General features: G+C 33.8%; 1 long non-coding RNA gene across 1 annotated transcript in view; it reads right to left on the bottom strand.

Annotated features, from left to right (window-relative positions):
* Positions 1–6,540, bottom strand: part of LOC140708804 (uncharacterized) — a 9,803-nt gene extending 3,263 nt beyond the window's left edge. The window contains exons 1-2 of the long non-coding RNA XR_012089061.1: positions 6,374–6,540; positions 3,109–4,126 (exon numbers count right to left, since the gene is read on the bottom strand). This is a non-coding gene — a long non-coding RNA (uncharacterized lncRNA). The remainder of the gene's footprint in view (positions 1–3,108; positions 4,127–6,373) is intronic.
* Positions 6,541–6,804: the final 264 nt, after the last annotated feature.

Here is a 6,804-nt window from a genome sequence, read left to right as displayed (position 1 = left end):
TCCCGGTGTTCATTAAAAAAGGCAAAAAAGAAAGAAGGCTGAAGTCTAAGCCAGAGGCAGTGAGAAACAAAACAAAGGTGGAAAGAGTGGAATGCGTAGGCAAGTTATTGCTTAGGCCAGCAGCCAGGGCTACTGACCTGAGACCACATTTCCCTCCTGAAGGGTCTTGGCCATATTCGGGGGTCTTAGTTTTGGAGAGCTGGGTGTTTAGTCTACACATCCTAGTTCTAATATTGTTAGTTGCCCAGGAAAATGCAAACTTTAATGGTTTTGCAGGTTTTGCCTCAGTGTTTTTGTTTGTTTCTCTCTTGCCCATAGAGATTTCACTTACTTCTTGAATATCTCAGCGATATATCTAAAAGCACAATTGTTATAGAGGACAGCAACTCATTTCACAGTAGAGGAGTTTGTCCGAGTATCCTGTCCATCATACTGGGGGAAGCTTGCCTGATAATTTCCTAGGAACATCAAAAATGAGAGTGGAGCAGATGTCTAATTAGAATACATATATAGATTTGAGCTTGCATTAAATGAAAAGAACGGTTTCTGCATTTTGCTTCAGTCTTTTTCTTCCAATGCCACCTAGCATCTTTCTTCTCAGGGCTCTTTAGTGAAGATAATATCAATGTAATATATTTTTTGTGAATATAATATCAACATAATATATTTTCTTATCAATATTATATTTGATATTAATATCTAGGTATTATCAGACAACAAAATATTTCTAATATTAATGTGATTGTAATTGTTTCTTCTTATAAAATGGCATTTATAGTTGGTAAGAATACAACAAATTGAGTTCAGTGCTGCTAAATTTCAGATAACAGAAATTTTCCAAAGCTCTCAGATAACCTTACCATAATTTCTGAGATATAATAGGATCATGCTTTGTAAATGGTACTTTTTGGATGATTGATAATGTATCATTCAAAATAAATAACTTTTCTTTTGTTTAGAAAGAAAGTAAAATCATGATATATTTAAAATATTTAGGCTTTTTCTTGGGTCATAGTCCCTTGACCCAAAACTTTTTTTTACATATTTCAGATGAACAGCTAAATATTAATGTGTGCATAAGGTAATTCAAATAACAGAATAGTGTATATTAATTTGATATGGGATGGAGGAGGCCTCTCTGAGATAATAAGAAAACATTAGAAAACTACTTGGTAGGCTGAAGTGAGGGGATGGCTTAAGCCCAGGAATTCGAGGCTGCAGTGTGTTATGATTGTAATTCTGCATTCCAGACTGGGCAACAGAGTGAGAGCTTGTCAGTAAAAAATACTAAAACAAATAAAACATAAAAAGATCATATTGACTGTATAAAATTAAAATATTCTGTACATAGAAAGTACTATGTTCAATCAGAATATGAACTACAAATTAGAAATAGAACAAATTGTAACAAAAGCTAAGTTAAATATCTAATGTATTCCTGTAGAATAGAAAAATTTAAACACCTCAATGTAAGAGTTTTCAAAAATACAATTTTACTTTTCTCAGAGTTGAAGTAACAGAACTTTAAATAATGTTATCATATTTTAGCAGAAAGTTTAAAAAGATTATAATGCCCAATGCTGGAGAGATGAAGTATGGTGGATTTTTTTTAAAGATGTGTACTTTTATGAACTACTTGGGTCAGCTTATACTAGTACATGCATTTTGTAGGAGAAAATGGTAACAAGTGTCGGAAATCTTAAAAATAATATTTTTGATACAGTAATTTTACTTTTTGAAAGTTGTGTTTAAGAAATAGAAATATATATGTAAGATTTAGCTAAAATAGTATTTACTTCAGCATTATTTATAATATGATTGAAATAACATCAAATGTGATTTCATAACATCAAATGATACATTGCATAACATCAAAAATGATATTTTTGATACAGTAATTTTACTTTTTGAAAGTTGTGTTTAGGAAATAGATATATACGTAAGATTTAGCTAAAATAGTATTTACTTCAGCATTATTTATAATATAATTGAAATAACATCAAATGTTATTTCATAACATCAAATTATAACATCAAATGTATGATATATCGATATTATGGAGTATTATGCCATCTACTTAATTTAATAGGCTAGAACGTTCGTGGTGTATATTTAGAGAACAGAAAGTTTCCAAAAATATATATAACACACTTCAATTTTGTATGTGTAAATTATACAAAAGATGAGAGAAACATCACAAAATATTAATAGTGACAGTTTTGGATACTGAGATTATGGGTAGGCTTATTTTTATGTATATTTTTTCCATAGATAACATTAAACATGACATACTTTGCAAATACTCTTTCATATTCACGTATTTCTGTATTATCAATCTCTTAATGTGATAGTTTTATAGAGAAGCTTCTCAATTGCACCAGGCAGAAGTTTACTTTTTCTTACAGGGTGGAAAGGAGGAGGGAAGTACAGCAGGGGTAGATAAGAAAGGATACAAAGCAGATGTTTTCTTTGCTCTTTAGCTTCAAAAAGTGCTCTGTACCATGTTTCAGTGGCAGGTGTGAGTGAAAAAGAAAATAGAAGAAAAACAGATAAATAGATGGATTTTGTGATCCATTTAAATATATCATTGATATGTGTGATGATCCATTGCATTATCTATTCATGGACAGAAATTATTCTTTAAATAAAAATGCAAACAACCTTTTATTTTTGCTATACATTTCTACCAAATACAAAATACTATTTTGTTGTCATTTCAATTTCCTCTGGTTGCTGAGGATGTACTCTTTGAATTCAGTATGTTTTGACAGTCCTTCAATTTCTCAAAGTTTAAAATGTGAGATATTTTCTAATAGAACGATTTGTTCTCATGCACAACTGTGGTCAGGAAAGAGGAAGTCAGTAACTTAGAGTGTAGTCTTGCCTGAGAGAGAGGTCACAGGACAGCACAACACAGCATGTTATTACCCCATGTAGTTGAGTTACATTGTTTTGTCATAAATATACGTGGAATACACATTTTTTCTATGTATAAGCAGCCCTTGAACTATCGCTGTCCTTTTCCTGTCTTCACTAGGATTAGATCACAAATGCAGTCACAAACTCCCTAGTTATAGGAACTTTTGCAAATTTCTATGGAAGACTCACCTTTTCGTTTCGGTGTCCTTGTCTCTAATGCAATTTCAGATACGTTGGGTTTTCTGAATTCCAGACTTTAATTAATTGCAGGCATTAATTGCGTTATCTGGGCTCCTAGACTTTCAACATATTTTTGATGATGGTAGACTGTTGACTCCCTCAGTACTGCTTTTGTTTTCATGGCTTCCAGAATTTTAGCTTTATACTGTCCCTGGCCTCACTGAGATATTTCTAATCCTTCTACTTGCCCCAGGACTCTGTTACTTACTCCAGTGTTATTAAAATGCTTATCTCAAGGGTCTCTTCTTTCTGTTTGTTCCATCTTAATGTAGTTTTGGTTTTCTATAAAAATGGAAAAGTGTTGTGTAGAAATATATATTTTCCAACTAAAAGTATGATTTGGTGATCTTTCCAGGCTGATGGATATGGATAAATTTCATTTTTTTTGAGTTGCTACAGAGGAGCATCACAGTATTGTATCATATTTATTCTTCTATTGATAAATAATGGATTTCTACTTCTTTTGTTGTAAACAATGCTGTGATGAAAATACACATTTCTGTGCATGTGTTAAAAATACAAAACTATGCGATAGAGCAAGACTCCATCTCAAAAAAAAAATACAAAACTATGCAATGGATAAATAAATTTGAATTCTTAGATCAAAGCTTATATACTTTTGAAATTCTGGTAATGAGTTACTTTTAATCAATACTGTCAAATTATCCATTAATATGGCTATATTAGTTTCTACTCTGTCAATCATATTTAAGAGACTGTCTGCGCCAGGTGTGGTGGATCACACCCGTAATCCTGGCACTTTGGGAAGCTCATGCAGGAGGATTGCTTGAGGCCAAGATTTTGAGATCAGCCTTGACAATGTAGAGAGACCCCATCTCTACAAAAAAATTAAAAAATTAGCTGGATCCAGTGGCACATGGGTATAGTCCCCGCTACTCGAGAGGTTGAGGTAGGAAGAATACTTGAGCCCAGGAGTTTGAGGCTGCAGTGACCTATGATTGGGAACCTGTGTGTAAAAAAGAAACACAAACAAACAAAAACAGAGAGTCTATTTACTCGCATTTTTATCCACTTTGACTGTAATCACCCTCCTTAATTTTTACCAGTTGGATGATGAAAAAAACCTCTTCTTTAGAGTTACATGGTAAAGGTGAGCATATTTTCATCTGTTTATTGGTGATTTGTATTTCATTTTTGTGACACTTATGATTGATGGCTCATTTTTATATTTAAAAATTTATAAAAGTGCTTTATGTATTACAGAAGTATTTTCTTCTTTTGTTATTTTTAGATGTCCTTTTCTTATTGTGAACTATAATACATATGCAGCCCCAGAAAAACGTGTATCAACTTACTAGTGGAGCAAACAACCATGTATCCACTCAAGTTAAAAAAGAATGCTTTCAAAAAGTTTTAAAGAATTCTTCCTGTTTTTTCACTTGTCTGAAGTGGAAGGGTTAACCTAAATCAATTTGTTTGCTGTAACCACAAGCAGAAGTCTTTTATTCCTTTTTAAAAATTTTTTACATATTTTATGTATTTCCATAGGAATGATAGTAGTTTTATTCACATAGTTTGTTAGACCTATAAAACCTACAGATAAATCTTCTGTCAGTTTAACAAGTGTTGTCTGTGTAGTGAACAGCTCATATTTTGTTTGCCTATCTCCCATTCCTCTGGGAATGGGAAAATTCCTGCCCCCTGACCACAGAGGGTTGAAGTGATAGACTGGGAAATGAAAATATGAGGTCATTCTCTTTCTGGTGACTGAAAAGGAAGCCAAGAAACGGAGACAAACAAATGTGGGCAGAGGAAGAGAGATTATAGAACGAATAATATTTGAGTTCATTTTTCAAGTTTTATTCTGAGGCCCTGTAACAGTTCTGTACTTAAATTCCACGACAGTTTTGTTAGGATGACTTTCTTTTACGTTTAAGCTGGTTCAGGATGGGTCTTTTCTATGGCATGGGACAGAAACATGTAATGCATATAGAGTAACTGCCTGATTTTGAGATAGATTAATTTACTTCCTTTTAATAGAGTTTGGATGTAAATTTCTAGGAAGGGCATTAACACACCACAGAAGCTATGTGCAGGTAAGTTTATTGATGAGATGTTGCTATCCTTCTTCCTTTTGTTTCCATATTTCAAAGTTTAGTAAAATTGAGGGAAGATTATGTGATAGAATTACAGGGAGAAAGGATAAGAATTTGTTAAAGGTTGCTAAAAACACCAGATAAAATCCATAATAGGGTTGTACACTTCACTTACTGTGTTTTCTGATCTAGAAGTGCTAGTTAGCTCTCTGTCATATCACTTCTGGGACTGGGTGCGTTGACTCATGCCCATAATAGCAACATTTTGGGAGGCCAAGGTGGGAAGATTGCTTAAGCCCAGGAGTTCGAGACCAGGCTGGGCAACTTAGACCCTCGTCTCCACAAAAAATTTAAAAAATTAGCCAGGCGTGGTGGCGCTTGCCTGTAGTTCTACTTACTTGAGAGGCTGAGGTGAGAGGATTGCTTGAACCCAAGAGCTCAAGGTTTCAGTGAACTGTGATCATGCCACTGCACTCCAGCCTGGGTGACAGAGTGAGACTCTGTCTCAAAAAGAATTGTCACATTACTTTTTGTAATTTTTAGTTTCTTTCAGATATTTTAAAGATTTTAAAAATTTCTTTTATCATAATGATTTCATAATATGTTTGATAATTCCAATATAGGAAGTCTTTATGACTCCATTTCAGCTGTGTCTGATTTCTCTGGATTTGAGCTCAAAGTATCTTGTTTCCTTGCATGTTGGTGGTCTTATACACCTGCTTATCCAAGTCCAAAGATTAAACTTTTCTGTCAAAGTTTAATTTTAAACTAGTAGTTTATTCCAGTTTACTCTTTTTCAGACAGCCCTAATTTAAAGAAGGGGTCGTGGTGCTTGTCAGACTTTCTTCTTAGGTAGGTGCTGGCTTTTACTTTAGTTATTCACATTCTAAGAAGCTACTAAAATGTCAGATCTCTTCACAGCCATATCTTCAAATAGACAAATACTCTCTGTACCAAAACAGTTTTGCAAGTTGTTCTTATTTTATTGGGCTCCCCCAATTTTCCTAGATTTTGGTCTGGTAATTTTCATCCAAATTATAATTTTTATATATATATATATATATATATTTATACACACACATATATGTGTATCTAATACATTATGCATATAATATAGAGTTTTAGCTGCCCTCATTAGGAGAATTGATCTGTCTTACCTGATCCAGCATATGAGAAGTGGAGGTCCTTTCTAGCACTGAAAGTGGAGCCGTGGTTGCTAGAGCCTGAGATAGGAGTGAGGATTAACTTCAGATGGCTGTAAGAAAATGTTTTAGGGTGATGCAAGTGTTCTGAAACTACATCCTGATCATGATTGCACAATAATATAAATTTACTAAAATGCAATCATCTGTATCCTTAATACGAGGAAGTTTTATGGCGTATGAATTATACCACACTAAAGCTGTTTAAAGAAGAAATTCAGAGGTGATGATTAAAAGAGTGACAGAAATCTCAGCTAGACTGAGAGGAAGTATGAAAGTGCAGAGAGCTTATACTCTCCCTGTTGCGTTTCAGGAAGGAGATCTGCGCATAGGGAGCTCCAAGGCCAACATGGTGACCACAGCAGAGGAGAGACGTGATTTGGCAT

This window comes from Chlorocebus sabaeus, chromosome 1, assembly GCF_047675955.1.
Source record: "Chlorocebus sabaeus isolate Y175 chromosome 1, mChlSab1.0.hap1, whole genome shotgun sequence".
Taxonomy (NCBI): Eukaryota; Metazoa; Chordata; class Mammalia; order Primates; family Cercopithecidae; genus Chlorocebus; species Chlorocebus sabaeus.
This window is presented reverse-complemented; position numbering and strand designations above follow the sequence as displayed.